This window comes from Cupressus sempervirens, chromosome 1 (assembly GCF_028749045.1).
Source record: "Cupressus sempervirens isolate cs-2001-9-10 chromosome 1, ASM2874904v1, whole genome shotgun sequence".
NCBI lineage: Eukaryota > Viridiplantae > Streptophyta > Pinopsida > Cupressales > Cupressaceae > Cupressus > Cupressus sempervirens.
In genome coordinates, this window is record NC_143118.1 from 854,953,284 (window position 1) to 854,976,217 (window position 22,934).

General features: G+C 32.7%; 1 pseudogene across 1 annotated transcript; it reads left to right on the forward strand.

Annotated features, from left to right (window-relative positions):
- The first annotated feature begins 18,470 nt into the window (after positions 1-18,470).
- LOC149580532 (disease resistance protein Roq1-like) lies at positions 18,471-22,402 on the forward strand (annotated as a pseudogene). The gene is made up of 5 exons (XR_016353897.1): positions 18,471-19,070; positions 19,179-20,316; positions 20,422-20,698; positions 20,842-21,806; positions 21,972-22,402. The product of XR_016353897.1 is annotated as a disease resistance protein Roq1-like (transcript).
- The last annotated feature ends 532 nt before the right edge of the window (positions 22,403-22,934 follow it).

A 22,934-nucleotide genomic window follows, 5' to 3' on the forward strand; every position in this document is an offset into this window, starting at 1 on the left:
ATTTTCTTATAGTGATGATAATGGTACTTTTGGTGGTATTGCCATGTTGTAGAAACCAAACATGGTAGTGGGATCAGTTACTTACATTAATACCCACTTTGTGGTTATGAGCTTCACCTCCCAAGCTGGAAGTTGGAATTTGTTCAACTTCTGTGCCCCCAACACTCAAAATTATAAACTAGCTATTTGGGACAAGGCTACTAAAGTGGTTGAGACTATGCGACAAAAAAAAAAATTTTGCATGGGAGATTTTAACACCCCTCTATACTCTTTAGAGAAAATGGGGGGCTTAGAAGACTTTTCTGATAGCATGTAAGACTTGGAGGGCTTCCTTAGAAGGAATGACTTGATTTATATTGATCTACAAGGTATTTATTTCACTTGGTCTAATAATAGAATGGGGAAATTTTTGATTCACATTAGACTTGATAGGGCACTTATTTGTTCTGGTTGGGACATTCTTCCTTAAAGGCGGATCCGAGGACCATATCGGTTCACTATATGCTAGTTTTCTCTTGGTTGTAGAATCAACCTACCAAATGAAGCTCCTTAGGGTATGAGATCATTTGGAACTCACACACAAAGTTTAGAGATTGTATTGTGTAATGGTGGAAGGATCCAATTGATAGAACGACTATGTTCTATATTGCTAGAAAACTTGAAAGAATCTGAAAAGAGGTGAGAGGATGGAAAAAATCTTCATTTGGGAAAATTTCCAAAGAGAAGAAATCAACTAAAAAGAAGTTAGAATCCCTCCAGAAATTCTATGTCTAAAGATAAATTATATATCTAAAGAGAAATTCTATGTCTAAAGAGAAATTATATGCCTAAAGAGAAATTCTTTTCCTAGGTACATGCCTAGACTTGGTAGAAGTATAGCCCTAATTAAAAATGATTTCAAACCACCATTTGAGTAGGATACTTTCCACAATCATATCAAATACATCATATATGGACTAGATATAGTCCTTTGAATGGATTTGATGTAGGAGCATCTTGGGTTGCCTTGTAGTACTACACTTTTTTTTTTTGCTTGTTATTGCCGAGTTCCAGTTACTATTGAGTGAAAGTTCATGTCAAGTGATAGTTGTTGTTGAGTTCTAGATGCTACCAAGTTGTAGTTGCTACTGAGTTCTAGTTGTTGTTGAGTTCTAGTTACTGCTGAGTTCTAGTTATTGTCAAGTTTTCTAGTGTTGGCCAAGTGTTCCTTCTTGTGTTGAGTGAACTTGATATTTGTTGGTTCTCAGGTCCTTCTTTGACCAAGTTGTCTATTTTATGGTTTTTATTTGGATCCAAATTTTATATTTAATTTGGTTTGTGAATTTAATGATATGATCTTTTCTACAGATGAGTGTTGATTGTTTTGAGATTGCCCTTTCTTTGATGTAATGTTCTAGAATCATGTGTAAGTCATTTTGGCAAGTATAAATAGAGTTCTTAGGCTTAGGTAAAGGGAGAACTAAGAGGGTTTTGAATGTGGAATGCATATGTGTCTGGAAATGCAAATATGCAAATTTGAAGCTAGATCGTGGATCTTGAATGTATTTTGTATCTAGCCATAACCTAGAAGGTCTTATAGTTGGGCATGTATGTTGATTACTTGATGAATCAATAAAGTATTTTGTTCTCTCTCTCATTGGTGTTGTTCTTTGTTATTTACTTCAGTTGTGTTTACTCTGTAAGGTGGTTTGGATAGTTGGTTGTGCCCTTGGCCCTAGTTATTTCTTTCCTCCTTGTATCAGGATTGTGATAAGATTGTGACTTAAGATTTTCTAATGATGTAAATGAATATTCAACAAGATTCCACTAAGGTAGACTTTATGCATTATTCTATCCTTATGCATCTATATTTTTTAGTTCTATTATCATATATGATGAGTTGATTTTAATGAAAGTAAATATGGGTATACTTATGCTAGTTAAACAATGGACCAGTATTGGGGGGAATGGTACTCATGTGTCTTCTTTCCTTAGTTTTAATAATTGTATAGTTATTCCTATCATAATTTTTTTAGGGTATCTCCCATTTCTGTAGCACTGTGCAATAGCTTAGTGAAGTGCTATATGTAGGGGGAGGGAAATGGTACAATATCAATTGTAAATATTTTAATTGCACACTTGTTGTTTGCAAATTTTCTTTTATCAAAGCGTGGAGAAAATTTAACTATACGTCAAGAATGTGATTCTAATTTTGGTATACTTATTTTGACATTTGGAGATACTGATGTCTTATCATTTTGTATGCTCATCTCACAAGGAATAAGTTCTATCCTACCTACAACTATGTTAACAACTAATTCTTCTAAGTGTCAAATTTTTTTATTAATTTTGTTTTTGTCCTTTGATGCATTGTTAATAAATGCAAATTCATGTTGGCAGAGGTTATTGTAAAATAATTTCTCATTGTTGCATATTTGGAAAGAAAAGATGTTAACTTGGATTTGATTAAAGTTGAAGGAAAATTTGGTGGAAGGCTAAAGGATATAGAGTTGGTTGGAGGCATTGTTATTAACCAAGATATCAGTCATCCACAAATGCTTGAAAAAATTTAAGATGCAAAGACCTAGAAATGGTTGGCATTTTTTTTGCATTTACAAGTTTTCTTAGATATATATTCTATATTAGTACTAGGTAAGAGAGTATTCCTACAAGGTTGAAGAGAATAATCAAACCATTTCATATAGAGAATAATCCATGAGTCTAGTAAGTATTTCAATTAATTAAGAACAATATTGAGGGAAGCTCAAGTACCTCCACCATATGATACGATCATTGGGTTGACTAATTAGGTACTATAAAAAAATGATGCTCCATAGCTCTCCAGCCAATATTCAGCTCCAATAATCTAGATTTGGGTTAACAAATGACACTCCACACAATGTATTGCACCTAATAATCTAGATTTGGATTAACAAATGGTGCTCCATACATCTCTCTAGCCACTATTTTGACTTGTGCCTACATTTTTTGGGTTAACACATGTTCATGTCCAATATAATTGACCTAAATGCATGAAATGACTAGGTTAATCTATTTTTTTTTTACATAATTGTACTATTGTACTTAACCCTTTCTCCCACCCATACATAGCCACTAGAATGAAATGAAATGAGAATCATTTTTTAAATTTTTTTGGTTTATATCCCATGGTGCTTGAAATTTAAACATTACACTTTACAAAGGTAAAAATTGTGAACTTTTCACGACATATACAAAAAAGTGAAATCATAAGCCAAAATGGTCTTTGGTCAAAGATTTTGGTTGAAAATGAATAGTAAATGTACTAGTGAGAGAAAATGGAAATTTACTGCTAGACACTAATAGATTGAGAGAAGTAGCATGTCATGTCACCAAACCTAAATGAACAAAGTATCAAAAATCCTAATAGAGAAATTGTCCATGTTACAAGAGGTGATTGACATGAAGACAAATGCTTTTGTGACCCATGGAATACTTAGGTTAGGCAAAGAACCTTTTCTTCATTGGAAGCAATCATTGAAATTCAAAATTGATAGTTTAGTGAAGTCTAAGCATGGGCTAAAAGGTCTAAAGGTGGTTATTGGAGCTTTATAAGTTCTGGCCTAGACACTAATGTTGAGATTCTTTTAGGATTGTTTAAGATTCTTTTTGGCTTGTCTTCTCTCTCTCTTGGTTACTTCAACTAATTTTTCCCAATTTATTTTTCTTTCTATTAAAAATATTCTTCACAATATTTACAACTCTTGGGTTATCTCACATTTCTACTCTACCATCTGTGTTTCATACTGGCTTGTTGTCACCTTCCTTGCAACAAGATTCATCAACTTCTTGGATTCAAAGGGGTGTTGTCTATTATCTTACATTAACTCATTTCCATTTCAAATATAAATATAAATAACATCCTTATAGTTATTTTATATCTATAAATATTTTATTGTATCAAAAATTATAATATCTATCTTGGTAGTATGTTGAAGTGAAAATACCAAAATAAGGATTTGACATTGGTAGACCTCTAAATCAATAGCCCTAACATTTTTGCTTGTCACCATGTGGAAAAGTCCAAAATGTAGCTTGCAATGATGTACAAGGAATCTTCATTTCTAGGATGGTGTAAGTCTTTTGTCTCTTTCTTATAGTCACGTTAGCATATTGTTCCTAGTTATCCTATATACTTCTATTTATTATTGTTAGTGTAGTTTATTTTCTCTTAAGTAGTTGTGTTATCATATATCTTTCTACTATGATTTTATTTTTACCGTATCCATATAGCATATACATAGGCCCCATTTTTTCTCATTTATCAACACTACAATCATTAAATCATATAGGTGTCTTGAAGAAAGAGATCATTAAGCCTATCCATTGGTCTAAGTGATGCACTCCTTTTAATTTTTTTAACTTCAATACTTTTAGTAGTTTGTATACTTAATTTATTATTGAAAATTCATTTGAGAATCTAGTTATCTTATTTATCTTTGATTTAAATAATATTTTTATTTCATTAGAGAACTAATCTAAGTGAGGTGGTGTTGTCCATATTTTCCCTCTTGGTATTCAATTAATTCCATGGGTGACGAATCCCTTTCTTCAAATTTCAACCAACCCTAATGTAAAGGAAAGTTTCATCTTTGGTTCTTTTCAGGTGATTGTTTGATTCTTTTGAAGATGTTCTATGATCTTGAAGACCCAAATTACTTTGGTAATTTCCATAATGAGATCCTTAATGTCAATTTTTCCCCCTTATTGATTGTATGATCCTAAAAGGTTAGAACCCGTGATTGGATCTGACCTATTTATAACTCCATTTTAGTGATAAATGTCCATTATGCTTGATCACAACAACTTGCATTTTCTTCCCCCACTTCTTTTCACCATTCCTAGAATCCTTGAAAATTCTAAACCCAGATTACTTGCACAAAGTTACCAAAGCTGATTTGTATGAGTGGTCTTTGCATAGATTTGGCCTAGGGCCCAATAGATGAATTTTCTTTTGGTGATACAAGAGCATCCTTGGGTTCTTAGAAATCTTGCATCACCCAAACAAATATTTTTTATTTTCCATTTTAAAGTTACTTGTCCAATAGTTAATTTTTTGAACTCATATTTTTATATTTAATTTTGTGAGGTTCTATATTTAAGCGTTAGCTCACACACTCTTTGATCTAGGCAGTTGGTTAACATGTAGACCTATATCCTAGGCTACATAATTTTATCTCATGTATTATATATCTAGTCATTAATTATTTGATTATTAGACCTATATTTTAATGCACATTTCCTATTATTGGATATTGGGATTTCTAAGCCAACCTACATGTCCTTATGGATATATATGTAGTGTCCTTGAGTCTTTGTAATTGTTAGTATGGAAGTAGTGATCAAGGAGATACTTAAAGGAATCTTGGAATAGCGAGTTTTTATCTATAATTTTGAAAGTAATTAGCCCTAACTAAGAAATCCTTATATCCCATCATGTTGCTTATCATTTTTAATGTGAGTTGTCTTATCAATCAGTATTTAGTGTTGTATATGAAGATATCTTGTTTATAAGTGTTTTATTTACACTTGTATCTTGTTATATTTCATTGTGTTGTATTTGATGGGGGCTTGGTCATTTCCTTTTGAGGCACAACTTATTTGCAAAACATTAGATGGTGTTAGAGTTGGTTCATGATCTAGTTATTTGAGTCGATGGTTGATTGATTTGTTTGATCTTGTTAAGCTATAGGTTGATCTTATTGTTAACCTATCAAATCTTGTTGAATATTATTTTTGCTAATATGATCTTGGTTAAGCTTGGAGATCTTGTGAAGACTTGAATCCTTGGTTTTAAGGTGGACTATTTGAGTTCTAGATCATAATTATAAAAGACTTGTGCAAGTTTTGGAATCTTGTTACATACCTATTTATTCTTGTTGGTGGACAAATCATCAAAATTTGAGTCACTTATACCTTCTTATAAGTCAACATACTACCTAGAAGAATGAACCCTAGGAAGTTAAACCCTGGGAAGTTTAAAGAATTCAAGGTTGAGATAAGGAATGAGATCTAGGCATAAGCACCAGAGAATAGAAGGATTTCATACTCAATGATATGTTTAAAAGAAAATATTCCCAATTATTTCTTATTCTTAATTTAATTATTATCATAATATCAAACTTAATTTTCCTTTCCAAATTATTTTGTTCCCATTTTAGTTGGTTATTAAGACCCAAAAATGAGGGGCCTCTTCATAAGGATTTATTCATTTTCCATTATAGAATTTCAACTTGTCTTAGTCTTTTCTGGACTATGGGTTTGATTAGCAATCAGATAGGTTGGTTATGTGATGTATTGATGTTTGGTTTTGTCATTGATGATAACATATGCTTATGTGATCATGGTAAACATCAATTTTTTAGATCATAGATAATTATTGATGCAAGAAAGTTGCAATGAAAAAGGTTATGCCATGAAAGATTAGGATTATGTTCATGGATGATTATAGATATCATATTATCTATGTTTACTTGAGTTTATGTTGAGTATTAGCTAAGTTAAAATATTTGGTGAAGACTGGTAGTAGAACAATGTGCAAAATATATTATCAGAAATAGTTTTTGGTAAACTAGTTGTATCTGTTACAAGCTAGACTTGTCATTGAGATGAACCTATCAATTCTTGATACAACCACTAGACTTATAGAACACATAAGGCAATTAAGCCATGTCACGAATATCGAAGGGGAACATTGGTAGTTATTCGAACAATACCACCCTCAATGGTACCCTAGGAGATTCAAACCTATGACCAAGCTCTGATACCACTTATTACAAGCTAGAGTTATCATTACACCAAAAGATCGACTTGTCAATGTCTGATATAACCATTAGACTTATAGAACATAAGTGGTGGTTAAGCCATGTGATGAATCTCAAAGGGGAATGTTGGCAGTTAGTCCAGCAATATCCTATCACCAAGATGGAATGAAGGATAGAAAGCTTGGATTATGGTTGAAGAAATTATTTTGATGCTATGTTCATGACAAAAAAAGTTTAGAGATAATTTTTGAGAGGTCATTGAAATGAATTGTGTGATATTTTTAATGGTAGTTGACTATGCAAGGTGTAATGCATTGACTTTCATTGTAGAATGTGTTGATTATATTTTAACATGTGGGAACCTTAGTGTAATGATTTTAATAATTCTTAAAAAGTTATGTACATGCCTTAATGAGGTCCTATGTAATTAATTACATATTGGGAAAGCTTTGACAAGATGATAGGTAATTGGATATTTGGAAAGGTATAAAGGAAAAATATTTTCCTTGGATGGAATATATCACATCTAATTTGGATCATAGATGAGGTAAAACAATGTGAGCTTTATTGGTGGATAAAAAAAGAAGAGAAGAGATTAATGTTAGTACATGGTATTGAGATTCAAAGGAACTGTATTGGCAATTAAGTTGTATTTTGGTCAGTTTAATATTTTGGATATGTTATCCTAAAGCATTGATCTTCACAGTTGTTGGAATAATTTAGACAACCAGTCTATTTATTTCCCTATTAATCTTTAATAGTATTATAGCCTTCTAACAAGGATTTAAGGTATCCTAATAAGGATCTATCCTTTAATAGGGATTGTTGTACTAGATGCACTATAATTACATCCTTATAGGGTCATGTCCTTTCATAAGGAGTATACATATTAGTACACTATCTTGTGGGTTCCATCCCCATGAGGGCTTTCTGTTTGATCAAGGGTTTCCCTAGTCAATAAATCATTGTTTCATTATGCATAGTGTATCTCTTATTATCATTAATTTTTTTCATTATTGAAGTTGGATATAATAAGTTTGGATTTAAGTTTAATTTCTCATATCTTATTCAATGCTCCCTCAATTGAAGGTGGGCTTTACTTCATAACAAGTCCTTGGTGGTTGGACCACACAACCCTAGTTTCCTTAACAAACCTATTATCTTGGATCTTAGAAAACTTATGGTTACCCCTAAATTCTTTTAGTGCTCTTGGCTTGAATAATATCATGTCTAAATATTTTGAGTCCTCATAGTTCAGTGGATTGGATTGGCCACTTGACAATTCCCCCACCAATATTGAGGGTCCTAGTCCTAAACCCCCTTCACTTGATAAGAATAAAACATGTCTAGATGATCTAGTCATCCCATGGAATGATTCCTAAAACCAATCTAAAAACCCTACTTCTGAGGAGGAACCTCTTGAGTATTCCATCGTTGTGAGTAAGGTGGACAATCTTTGTATTCTCTACAATAGGAAAAATGCTATAATAAAATGGTTGATCACCTAGCTTGGCACTACAAGAAACACTAATAAATAGGTTGGGAGCTATCTCTAGGGCTAAATTAATGCCCAATTATTATTCCAACACCAAAATGAAAATTGGTGTCTGGAGAGTTGTAGAGGAGCTAGCTTAAAACTTGGACAACTAAGGTATAACAAAATATATTATTCAATTTAAAATCTATCATCCATTTATATGACGAGAAATAGGTAATGACATGAGCATTGGGGAATATTAAAGATAATCAGAACTAGATAAATAAGAAGTTGGTTGGCTATGTGTTGGGTCATGGTCAAGCAAACTATGCTCTTGAGTGGCAATAAAAAATCAACAAATTAGGGTTATGGCAACTTGACGTGTAATTTTCTACTTGTTACAAATTTTATATCAAAAATTTGAGAGAAAAGAATCTCTAAGAGATCAAATTTAGTTTCTAAACTACTAGGTCTTATGTGAAAAATAAAATTGATTGGTTAAAATTTTGAATTTTAATGCAATAGTACAAAAATTTCAAGACAAATATAAGAAGTAGACGTATGTCTTACCACCTTAATAAAAATCAAATGATTATATTTTTAAATAATATTCTATATATAAGAAGCAGACACATTCTTGGATCTGACACATATTTTTGGGTATTTTTATTCTCAATAAATAAATAATTATTAATTTTCTACTTTAGTATTTCTAGAATAAACAAATTCTCATGTCTGATCACCTTAAATAATTCAAACATATGCAATTTTTTTTTTTTTTTTCCCTTATAGTAGAAGAAACATATAACACGATCCATCTTTTGGATTTGGAAAATGTCATAACATTTGAAAGTTATAGTTCTATTTCAAGTAGTGTGCTAGCCAACACTTTATACATAACTCCATTAGAGAATAAGTAATAATTACTTACTGAACTTGCATTTTGACAAACCTTACATTTATGGAAAGATAAGAACATTCTTAAGAAACTCTTTTCATTTCATCAAATTTTGGTGAAAAAAAAGTCATCAACTACATGTTTGAAGTAAAAAAAAAACACAAGAATAGGCCTAAAAAACATTTTTGGGACATTTTTTAAGTTGACCATATAAGGTTAGTATTGAAAGATATAGTAGGTCTTATAAAGGTATTAATTATTTTTGTTTACTATCAGAATGGGTGGGAAAAAGAATTGGAATAGGATTTTAAATGTTTTCAAGAAATTTAGAACTACATATTTTTTAGATCGCCACTTTTTGGCATATTATGATCCTACACATACCTAGTTGTGCTTTTTAACTTCAATAAGGGCATGATGGAAATAATGGCATTTTATTTTAATACCTTGTATGAAGAGCTAGAGTACAAGAATAACAAAGAAGGAAGCAAGATGAGAACTACATGATAACAAACCAACATATGAAAGAGGGATGTGGTGTGATGATAAGGGGACCTCTTATAGAGCACCAAACCAAGAAATATTAATTTTTTGACAGTCTTAAAGACCTTAGTGAGGAATGGAAGAAATTTCACCTTCATAGTATTTATCTTCTTATATATTGTCTTTAGACTTTGTTTAAATTAGTTGTTGGTCTTTACTACGGTTAATTTGCATGTCATTTTTTTGAATTCATTTTCTGTGAATTGCTCTTTTACCATCTTTATGCCTTAATGTTATTTTGTAGGGTTCGTCCTCTCTCATGTTTGAAATTAATCACAAGATTTAAATTTTATCATCAATCCTCCATATTAAGAATTTTTTTCTCTTTTTAGAACTAAATTTTAAGACCATTACTTTGAAAAATAAGTTTTTGATAAATAATTTTATATTAGACACTATCTATATATTAAATATTAGACAACTTAATAATTGGTTTTTCCCGTGAAAACATTTAGATAATTATATAACCATCATATTAGGCCATGGATATGGGTAATTTATGTAGATTTTATAATTTATTTTCTAATTCCATTATAAATAACCTTTTTTTAATCTAGGGTATTCATCTTTAAACAATTCTTCTTTTGCCTCTGTTGTATTTTCCAGCTCTTCACTACAACTCCAACACGCTAACCTCATCTAATGACTTAGGAGGTATATTCTCTCCCCAATAGACATAATCCTAGAGCTCTTTGCTTGTTCCAAAAATTTCTCTCTTGGAATAGGTTTTGATGTAGCCAAGTAATATTGTTTATACTCATTGTCACTATTAGATGAGGTCTAAGATTTTTATAGAGGGTCTTAAGGGTTCACATTGCCACAATAGGCTTCTCAATCTACAATTTTGGCACAATCATTAAGGTATGTATCTTCTTTATCTACTAAGTAATGATGAGGAGATGTCTTTAGTAAGTGGTTTGGTAGAAAGGTTTGCATTTTGAGAATTGGGTTATGAAATGGTTTTTATCGAAGCATCTATGACATTGAAAATATGGGCTTTCATGCTCATGAAGTTTTCTTCAACTCCTATATGAAAAGTTTTAAATTATATCTACCAAAAGATCTTTAGTAATATACCATCTGATTCCTAGTATTTGAGCATGAACACTTTAATAATAGTTTGAATAACCTTTGTCCGAATCTAGAGAAGACCCAAAAGAATTATTTTCGGCTTCAAAATAGGACTCAAACCAAGATCAAAAAGGGTGATTTGGAAGTATTACCCAAAATAGAATTATAGCATCAAAAGATTTAATGATAGAGTTGGTAGGATACCATAGTTTCAATATTAACTAAATCTAATTATATCCTTATTGGTAGCTACAAAGTTTTTATATATTGCCCAGTACTCCACCAAAAAAATGCCACGAACATTAACGGAAATGTGAATAGCATCATCAAGGACTGTGTTCCATGGGATTGTAATCCACATATGTAACATAGAGAAGCTAGGCAAGAGAACTCTTAAACACCCAAATAGTCCATGTGATAAATAAGCTTCATTTACTATCACTTTTCTATTAATTTCCTCCACAAAAGCCATTGGTTCTTAGACCTTGGCACAACTGAGAGGTTTAATTTTTCACTCAAGAACAACATCTCCAAAGCCAAGACAATTATTCCCCTTCTTTGCACATATCTCCTTTCGTTGCATCACCTTGCCTTGATGCCACATCCATTTAGCAAAGTTGTGACATTGTGCTTCACTTCAGCCTAAGATTTCCATTGACCAAGCCTCAAAGCTAAACCCATTTTGTATGCTTGATTTGCTTTAGAATAATTGCAAATCAATATTTTTATAACCTTAACTTTTTTTATTGTAACGCAATTATAATTTTTTATTAATTTTTTTTTAACATTAAAATTTATAATATTTATAACATAAATATTTATTCATTAAAACATAAATTAAAAAATATAAAAAAGATTCTTAAATTCTTAAATTTATTTATTTATTTAAATGATATTATCATGTGATGTATTAACTTAATTTAAAAGTTCAGTTCTTCACAAGAGGCATCTTCTGTATAGTACCCATTCCACTCAACGAGCTCCCGAGTGCTTTTTAAAAGTGACCAACAATATTTCCGTCTATATATGGCTTTATCTACTTTTAACATTACCATTTTCCCTTTTCTAGGTAGATGTTTTATGGAAGAGAACGAACCCAAATTTCCACCTATTTTCCTTCCCTACTTTTTTAAAGTAGCCTGGAATGTGTCAAGAAAGTATTGAACTTCCATTATTCTTTTCTTGTGGACTATAACGCAAATATGTGTCAAGAAAGTATTGAACTTCCATTATTCTTTACTTGTGGACTATAAAGCAAATTGAATCCAATCTCCTTTCCGTCCCTGCTTGATTAGTTCTTTACTTTACATTTTCCCCTTTTATTCCCTCTGATGTTTCATGGATAAGACCGAAGGTGACTTCCTTTGTATTTTCTTTACCTATGCTTTATATGCCTCGAATGTGGGGAAAAATAATCGAATGTGGTCGGTGCTTGTATTATTAATTCTTAGCTTTTTTCTTCTCCTCGAGAAATAGTTAGAAAGTTATTGACCCTGCCTGTAGAATGATCTATTAATTTAATGCTAGCCTCCTTCCTCATAAACTCATGTTTCAATATGCATGTTGTAATTCAATTCTATCATGCCTCCTCTCTGTTTCTATTTCATAATGTGCTAGCTAGTAGCATTTAAACTACATACAATGGCATCATCTTCTTCCATGGATTCCTCTTCAAAGGTTGCAGTGTTTGATTATTAGAGGTGGATGATTCAAAAAGTTGTGGGAGAATGGCATGTAGGTATTTTGATCTTCTCAGTTAGAAACTAAGTCTCCCGCATTAAATGAAGGCTAGGTTGCGACTAAGAGAGGAGATATGACTCTTTGTACGTCTTTTGTTATTGTGAATTTCAACTTTAAAAAGGTTTATTGGATTAATGCAAGAATATCTTCTAGTATTAGAGGCCTTGAAAAATTGGAGATCAACTATGAAGATGGTGTAACCAAGATCTAAATTAGTGAAATGCACTATCCAAGACTTTTATCTATCAAACTTAATGAGATGGGAAATCTTAAGGAAGTGGATTTAAGAATAGTAGAGACATTAAATTATATTGAGATCAGAGCTTGTAGAAAATTGAAAAGATTATCAAGAATATTTGATCAAGTAGAGCTTATAGAACTGAAGATTTCTAATAGTGGGAAGCCTAAGATTGAACCACTATGCCTTAGGTGTATCAAGTATCTTCTGAGGGTGTCATTTGATAAAAATGTGATTGTCAAAATATAAAAACAACAATGTTTTGGTCATGAAGAGATTGTAGAATTAAGAATTCAAGGCTATCCTAATGTAATATCTTCAATCGGTTATAACTTCAACCAATACTAAATTCTTTGCTAATTCAATTGTTTGACATTTTTTCGAGCACTTTGCAAGCAAAATCTAATACCAATGTAATATCCCTTGTCCAAGATGACTGAATTTAGGTCAAGGAATATTGTCAAACACTTGTATGCTACTTCTTCAAGCTAAGAAATTTAGAATGATATTATAGTGGCTCTTCAAATGAACTAATATGAAAGTGCAATTCTTTTGGTATTTTCAATGCATATACATGGAAACTAGATATGAAATGCATACCTACAACCAACTGACATTTTGACAAACAATTGACATACAACTATTATGTTGATTATATATGCTATTAGATGGACATTTCATCAAACAAATGGCATGCAACATGTATCTGATTTATTGAATTCATTCTCATGGGCTTACAATAATGAGTGCAGTAATACCAAAATTTGATTCTAAATTATCATGGCAAAATCATATGCTTAGAAATTACAATGATAACTACTAATAGGTGCAAGAGGAACCTGATAATAGTGATGCCCAAGAATGGAAATGAATCAAACATAAATACTATAGTGCGACATCGTGCATGCATACTGTAGTAGCCAAAATCTATTCTCCAATTTAAGCACAAATATAACTCCAAAATGAAGCTCTCCCGAATACCAAATTCAGTGGATATTTCACCATCTCAAATGGTTGCAACAACGAAGAGTTGATGTTCTCCAATGGCTGATTGAAGTTCTTATAAAATGTAATTCACAATAATCGGATGATAAACAATGAAGCTCTCACCTCTATTTATTCTTTTCCTTCACCATTCTAGAAGGAAATAAAATATTTATTAATTGCATTCTCTAGAAGCTTTTCCCTTTCCAATAATTAATGTGCTTCTAGAAAATTTAATTACTAGAAGCTTCCCCCTTCCAATAATTAATGCACTTGCTAGAAGCTTCTCCCTTGCCATACAATAATTAATTGTGCTTCTAGAAAATTAAATTACTAGAAGCTTCCCCATTCCAATAATTAATACACTCTCTAGAAAATTAAATTAATTAAATATAAAGTCACATTTTTAATTTTAATTTATTTAATAACTATATAATAAATTAATTTAATCAATTTCTCCTTATTTCTCTACTTAGCCTTCGGAGAATTTCAAGGCTAAGAACTCCATTGAGATGCTAAAAAAATGGGGACATTACACCTGAGCTTAAGTAGATGCCACATATTTTAAAGGTCCAAGTTGTTTGGAGAGGCTTATAATTGATGGATGTGGGATCCAATATCTTCGATTGCATCACTACAGAAATTTGAAAAGTGTGACAAGTCTTACTGTGAGTTGACATTTATCATTGTCCTGAGTTTCCATGTCTTGCCAGACCACAACTTATGCAATGCATCAATATTAGGTCTTGTGAGAACATAGCAGGTATTGTAGAGTTGTGCATATTACAATGGATGAAACTTCATTATTGTAGCAGTATCTTATTAAAGAATTGCATTTGAGTGTTGAAGGTAATGGTTTTCAATACTTGTATTTCAAAGGAAATTATCAATAACACTTTTTTTGTTTCATTATAGACCTTCAACTTTGTTTTGTTATGTCACTATGTTTCTTGGATCTATGAATGAATGAATAGGACTTATGGTAGATGTATTGGAAATCAAATTAGTTTTGGAGATTACAAGTCTATTTTATTAATTTATAATCAATTTGTATATCAATAGAGAAATTGGGAAACTGGAAGAATACTCTAGAAAGTGTTTGGAGATTGGAAGAATGATCTAGAAAGTGCTGATTTTTTAAGTGAGACTCCTTGGTTAGTAGTCAAAGTAGTTGGAATATACTTGGTATAATTAATTTATTTTCCAACATCACCCCAAAATTTATTATACCAATTTTTATAACTATCCCCCCATGATTCACAAATAGGATGGGTCTTCACATTAAGTCTTGTTAAGTACCCATTTACAACATAAAAATTTGGTTCCCCTTATCGTTATCACTTTGAAAAAAAATCCTCATCATTATGCTTTGGGTTTTTAACCCATTCAGCCATAACCATTTGGGATTTTCCCAACTAATCATTTAATCACTTTTCCTTTAGGTTTTCCACCCAAGAAAGTGGTTTTGGTTTACCACAAACCCTTACATGGACTTGGTAAAGATATCATTTCAATAATTTAATAAGATTAAAACATCAAATTCTTGGGGAACATCTTTCAAACAATCTTCTCAAATAAGGTGGTTAAATCTAGAAAAAACAAGGGGGAAATGAACTACTTCACATAAAATAATAACCAATGATTCCTCTTCAATCTTGAATAACATATATTAGTTGCGGTGATCTTTAGCTTTAAAAATGGAAAGCTCTAAAATCTTCTCCTAGTGGCTTCCCATTCTTTAGTTGATATTATGAAACCTTTGTCTGAGCAACTCTGAAATCTTTGGCAGCTACTGTAACATGATTTATGACAACACATCATTTTTCACTTTGATTGGAGTGACTTAGAGCAGCAACAAACCTCATCTCACAATATTTTGTGATTAAACTGGACAATCAAATGTTTGGAAACAACAAATTTTTGCAACCCTCTTCACCTGTAATTGTCCATTTTCTTCTTCTTTTGAGAAATCACTTGAAGAAGCTTCTAGTCACACTTATAAACACTTTCAATGGCAGCATTAACTTTCTCACACTACTCTTGTATACACTCTAACATATTCTTGTTCTCTCTAGTCTCCTAGACCATCTACCATAAGCTCTAATACCATATTGGAAACCCAAATTGGGCTCGAACATTAAAAGCCCATTTTATTAATTTATAATCAATATGTACATCAATAGAGAATTTTGGAAACCGGAAGAGTACTCTAGAAAGTGTTTGGAGATTGGAAGAATAATCTAGAAAGTGTTGATATTTTAAGTGTCTGGAAGCCTCCTTGGTCAGTGGTCAAAGTAGTTGGAATGTACTTGGTATAAATAAATTTATTTTCCAACAAGATGGAATCGACAATATTTTGGTTTAGAGGCTACCATTAGTAGGGTTGGATATGATTGAAAGAGAAGCCAATGGAGTGGAGTCAAATTTAGAGAAAAATCTATTTTAGGAAGCAAATTTATTATAGGCGTGAATGGAGCTATTGAAATTGGCAATAACCAAAATTATCCCAAGTACTAAGAATTGAGTACAATTATCGTATGCTTTGTAGTTGTAGTTGATAGCTTGACTTTCATAGAGGATATAAAAGATTCGATTTCATGTCACCATGGCCTTAGGCCATGTCAAGGGAAATGGATAATTACAATGGTTAATGTCATGATGGGAGATATTCTTATAATTTAAGTGGGAGCTTTGCAAGATTTCTTAAGAGGAAAGGAGTATTGAAGAAGGGGTTTAGGGTAAAGGTGAGGAAAGGGGAATAGTGGAAATGTGTGGACTTATTAAGTATAATTGTTGATAAGTTATACTATTAATATATGTAATTTTTGAAAAAATATTCTGAAATCTTTTGTTTTTTGAAACAAATGTATATGGTTCTATTTTGTAAAAGGATTTTAGAGTTCCTTTCAAAGAATTTTTTGCATTATTAAAAACTAGGGTCATCCTAGTTTATTCAAGTGGGGATTTCAAATTATTTATGTACAAATATACACTCAAAAAGAAAATCAAGTCTCCAAAAGAATCCATACTCTACTGTATTATCTAGCAATAAAGCAAACAAAGAACTTATAGATTTATAATAAATATCTCTAAAACACTGAAGTCTCTAATACAACCCCTTGTGTTGAATCCTGTATCTACATACCCCATGCTACACTTAAAAAATACAACCTTTAGAACAACTCAATAATGAAAGGCTAATCCACTAGCGAACCATAACCACCAACATGTATTTTCGTTTATAGACATAAACTTACACAAAATAGAACTAGTGGTAAAGTAAGATCATGTGCCACAAAACCATTTGTATACAATACCAATGACCTTATATTCAATATTGGGCTCTTATTTTTCACTATAGTAAATACTTGCAATGTCCCTCTCAAAATTTGAAGCCTTTCTTCTTGATAGTTTTTAAGTTAGTAGTTTTTTTGAACCAATGAATAATGCCTTCTTTGAAATTCCAATCCAATGTCACATACAATATAGTCAATTTTATGATAATTCTTGTTAGTTTTCTTCAATTTGTACCTTCAATAACTCTTTGTAGTCACACCATATTTATATCAATTAACATCACCAATAATGTCATGACTTAGGAGCACATATGGTAAACTTTGGGTCTTCAGATATTTTGCCTTAAAAAAAGAACCAATTCTAGAATATATTTTCTTAATTTTTCTCATTATATACCTTTACCAACTCATGGTAGTCACACTATATTTATATTGATTAGGAACACCAATAATGTCATAACTTAGAAGCATCGAGTAAAATTTAGATCTTTAAACCTTTTGCTTAAACAATAAAAGTCAATTCTACAATGGTTCTTAATTTTATGCAATTTATACCTTCACCACTTGTAATACTCACACCATATTCATATCAATTAAGAGCACCAATAGTGTCACGACTTTCTCTCCATGACTAGTAATAATTTTATTATAATTTTGTACCTTCTACAATTGTAACATAATCATTATTTTAATAAATTTTTAAATATTAAAATTTATATATTTAAATAATACAAATACTTATTAATTAAAATATAAATAATTTTAGACCTAAAAATGAATTTTATGTTTTTTTATGATAATATGATGAGATATATAAACTTGTGTAAAAGAAAAGTGCTTGGCAAGAGGCATCTTTCCACTGAACATGCCGCCGACAGTTTTCTCTTATATTGGCCAACAGTGTCGATTCCAACCTCCTTTCCGTCTATGAACCAGTTTATCTACTTTCAACTTCACTATTGTTCTTTTCTATCCCTTCGACGCTTCCTGGAAAAGAACGAACACAAATTTCTAACTATTCTCTTTCCCTGTGGAATTTTGGGTTGGAATGTGTCAAGAAACTGTCGAACTCGCATTATTCCTTATTTGTGGCCGACAGACAGACTGTAAAGCGAGTCAAATCGACTTTCCTTACAGTCTATGAAAGTAGTGTCAGAAGTAAATTAATTATTCATGTTTCCTTTTTAACTTTGCGATATTTTTTTTTGGTTCTCTTCGATGTTTCGTGGAAAGGGCCCAATGCAAATTTCTAAGCATTTTCTACATGTCGTTTCTTCGATCGATTCTTAGTACACTTTCCTTTTATTTTTCTCGAGGAAATAGCTGGGAAGGCTCTGTAGTTCCCGCGTACAGTTGATCATGAACTAATTCTTAACGTGTTGTTGCTGTTTGCTTTGCACTTCTTGCTCGTATTTATCTATGTATTCCACACAAGCCTCCCTGCTCTTTCATAAACTCGTCTTTCATTACATTACTGCAATCAATTCCGATTCTTGCTGCTCTGTTTCTGTTCTTTTACATGTTTTTAGCGTTTTCTTTGGAACGCATGGCATCTTCTTCTTCTTCGTCTCAATGCCTACTATGGAATTGAACCCCCCAGCCAAAGATGGAAGGCTTCGGAATCTTCGAGATTGTTTGATGTTTTCATCAACCACAGAGGCCCTACTCATCTTTACAACTCCCTTCAGCAGTTGGGGATTCTGGCGTTTCTTGATTCCCGAGAGAAAGAATTAGGAAACTCTTTTCCATCTACTATAAAGACAGCCATACGCTCTGCCAAGGTACACATTGCCATATTTTACAAAGGATATGCAGACTCGCCGTGGTGTTTGGCGGAGCTGGTCCAGATGTTAGACAGTAAGGCAAAAATTATTCCCGTGTTTTATGATGTAGAGCCATGGGAACTCCGCCACATAGAAAAGGGACAATACGCTGCCGCGTTCATTCAATTCGAAGAGAAGGGCAGATATCTGGACAAGCTTAGTGAGTGGAAGGAAGCCCTTCAGAATATTTCATTTACAGCTGGAGAAGAATTTCAAAGGTAATCGTTATGTGCATTTGGTTGTTCTACTTCAGATATAATTCTATTTTCTGGCCTTCAAATCTGGTTTAGTATTTTCTAAAATAAATCTGTTTTTATTTTATCAAGTTCTAGGGACTGTAAAAAGATATTAGCAGCAGTACAAGAGGAAGTACAGAGGAAACGATCCTTGGATGTTGCCAAATATCCAGTAGGGCTCAACAAGTTTGTCGAAGATTTCGAAAGGCGATGCCTCGATGAGCGTGTACGAGATTTTGAAAACCAGTGCAGGCTACAAGAAAAGAAGCATCTGCGCCCTAAGTCTTACATTGTTGGTATATTCGGCATGGGTGGAATAGGCAAGACAACTCTTGCCAAAGAGTTGTTTAACAGGAAACGATCAAACTATTCTAGATCGAGTTTTCTGTTTGATGTGAGAGAAGCCTCTGTGAGAAGCGAACTACCTTCTCTTCAAATGAAGCTTCTCAATGATCTCTTCGATGAAAAAAATCTGAACTTCAGAAGTATAGAGGAAGGAGCGAGCTATCTCAAGGATTGTGTAGAGAGGAGCCACTTTTCAGACTTGTTAATAGTTTTAGACGACATCGATCACACAAAGCAGTTAGATGCTTTGTTGATCATGGATATCTTAGCCAAATCAAGAAATAGTCTGGTTATTGTGACAACCCGTGATGTTGGAGTGGTTATAAGTGCAGGGATTACTGTTGGTTATCCTCTAAGAGGAATGGATACAAACCACGGAAGGGAACTCTTCTGTTGGCATGCCTTTGACCAATCCTGTGCACATACAGGGTACGAGGCGCTTGTTGACGAATTTGTACATGCCTGTTGAGGGTTGCCGCTGTCTCTTCAAGTTCTAGGTCGGCATGTTCATGGAAGAGATCATACTTATTGGAAATTAGAGTTGGTTAAGGCTAAAAAAACGCTGCCTCAAGATGTAAAGCAGAGATTGAGAATCAGCTTTGAGTCACTCGACGAGGAAGAAAAACAGATTTTCATGGATACTGCTTGCTTTTTTGTGAACAAAGAAAAGAGTACAGCCGAAAGAGTATGGGAGGGATCCGGATGGAATGCACGACATGCACTGGAAAAACTCAAAGATAAGTGCCTTGTGGAAGAATTTGAACTATCGAAAGAGATAATTATGTTGAGAATGCATGACCACCTGAGGGACTTGGGAAGAGAACTGGCAGATGAGTTCAGCCCCCCTCATCGCCTGTGGCGTCCTCAACATCTCAACTCTTTGGTATGCTCGTTACCCTTCCGAGTTTAGCTTTAGTTTTTTACTATGCCAGATCTGAACATTTTATTACACAAGTTAAAGAAATCTGACCTGCTTCTGTGCGTGCAGAGCTCAATGGGTTTCAAAACTATCCTCACCAAAACCAACATCAGGTGTTCCCATTCCATGTTTGACGAGTCCACGGGGTTAAGATTTTCATTCTTTTTATGCCAGTCAGATGGTTGGGGTGAGACGTCAGCTTCTTTACCATGGCTCCATATTAAGGCCTATTCCACAGAACTACCATGCATTCCTTCATGGTTTCCTCTTCAAAAATTACGTTCTTTAATAATCCAAGGTGAACTCAAAAAGCTCTCATGCAGGGAGAATGGCATGCAGGTATATTTTTTATCTTCTCAGTCCAAAACTAAATCTTTTTAACGGTTAAGTGTTATTCATTCTGACGGGGATGGCTCTCGGATATTTTCTTTTTAATCTAAAAAGAGCCTAATTACGAAAATATATCTTGGATGTCAGGTGCCCTCGCTGTTGAGTTGCAAATCTTTGAATTCTCAGGAACGTCTGCTAATTTACAGAATTCTCTTTTAGACGCCCAGGGATGGCCAAACACAGGTTCGCCTTTACTAGAATTTCTAAATATGAATTTCTGTGATTAATGTCTAAGGGGTCTTCCGCACTAAATGAAAGGCAGGTTGCGACTAAGACAGGAGAGATGATTCTTTGTGCATCTTTTGTTATTGTGAGTTTCAACTTTAACAATGTTGATTAGAATAATGCAGGAATGTCTTCTAGTGTTTGGGCCCCTCTGGATGCCCTTGAAAAATTCGAGATCAACGATGAACATTTTGTAACCAAGATCTTAATTAGTGGTGCACTATCCAAGACTTCAGTCTATCAGACTTCATTGCATGGAAAAGCTTGAGGAAGTGGATTTAAGAATGGTAAAGACATTAAATTATCTTGAGATTACATATTGTAAAGAATTGAAAAGATTGTCAGGAATATCTGATCTTCCAGAGCTTGTGGAACTGAAGATTTCTGATTGTCGGAAGCTCGAGTCCCTGCGTCTCAGGCGTATGAAGTGTCGGCAGAGCATATCCTTTGATAAAAATGTGGCTGTCAAATATTTTGAGTTGGACGGCTGTCCAAATTTAAAGACAGCGATGTTTTGCTGTGAGGAGATTGTAGATTTAAGAATTCAGGGCAGCCCCGAGCTTAAGCAGATGCCAGATATTACAGGTTCAATCTGTCTGGAGAGACTTATAATTGATGGATGTGGGATCCAAGAGCTTCGATTGCATCACTGCAGAAATTTGAAAAGTGTGTCACTAGCTAACACTCAGTTTACAGTGGTTGACATTTATCATTGCCCTCAGTTGCCAAGTCTTGCCAGGCCGAGCTCATCAGGTACCGCAGAGTTTGACAGATTACAATGGATGAAACTCCGCTATTGCAGCAGTACATTATTGCAGGATTGCATTCGTTCATTGAAGGTAATGATTTTCAATACTTGTATTTAACAATCATCAATATCATTTTTATTATTTCATTACTGACCTTCAACTTTGTTTTGTTACGTCATTGTTATCTTAGATCTGTAAATGAAAGAAAACAATTTACCGTGGATAGAACTGACAATTTTTGGTCTTTTATTTCAGAACGTGCCACCAGAGGGACTGGATATGATCGGAAGAGCAGTCGATGGAGCGGAGTCAAGATTAGATGAAAATCTGTTTTATGAAGCAACTATGGGTGTCGACGGGGTTATAGAAATTGGTACTGACCAAAATTATACCAATTATTGCATGCTTGACTTCTGTAGAAGATGTAAAAGTTTCGCTTGTAGATTACAGTGGGCTCGGGCTATGTCAGGGAGAATGGATAATTACACTGGCTACATGTTATGATGGGAGATATTCTTATTCTTCGAGAGTGAGTATTGAAGATTTTTTAAAGAGGAAAGGAGTATTGAAGAAGGGGTTTCGGGTAGAGGTGAGGAAAGGGGAGGAGTGGAAATGTATGGACTTATTAAGTGTAATTGTTGATAAGTTATATTATTAATTAATGTAATTTTTTGAGTTTTTGTGGATATTTTTCTTTAATATTTAATTAATAGAAAATATCTATTCATAAAATAAACAAAAAGATGTTATATATTTATTTCATATGTTTTAGATTGAATTTTCTAAAGTAAAAGAAATTTTAAATGTTATAAGATTTATTGTATAAAATTATTTTTTTATTAAAAATTGTTATTATTATTTTTTAAATAATTTTTTTTTGAAAAATAAGAATTTTTTAATTTATTTTGAAAGATGTAAATTAATAATAGTATCTTATTTATTTCATTAGATAATGAATAGTTCTTCAAGATGGAAGAAGTCGAGTATATATAAGCTTTTGTTGTCACTAATAGTAAATCTACCAGTACTATTGTGTTATTATATATTTGCCAAAAAAAAGTATGCAAAGATCTCACGTGGAGAATAAATACTCATACTAAGTTGAACTTAACTAGCTCAAACCTTGCATCCCAATCTAAATCAAACATATAATAGATAAATGGTTATAGAGAAAAATCTTGAGGGGTTTCTCCAAAGATTCCTTCTCTCTGCTTGCTA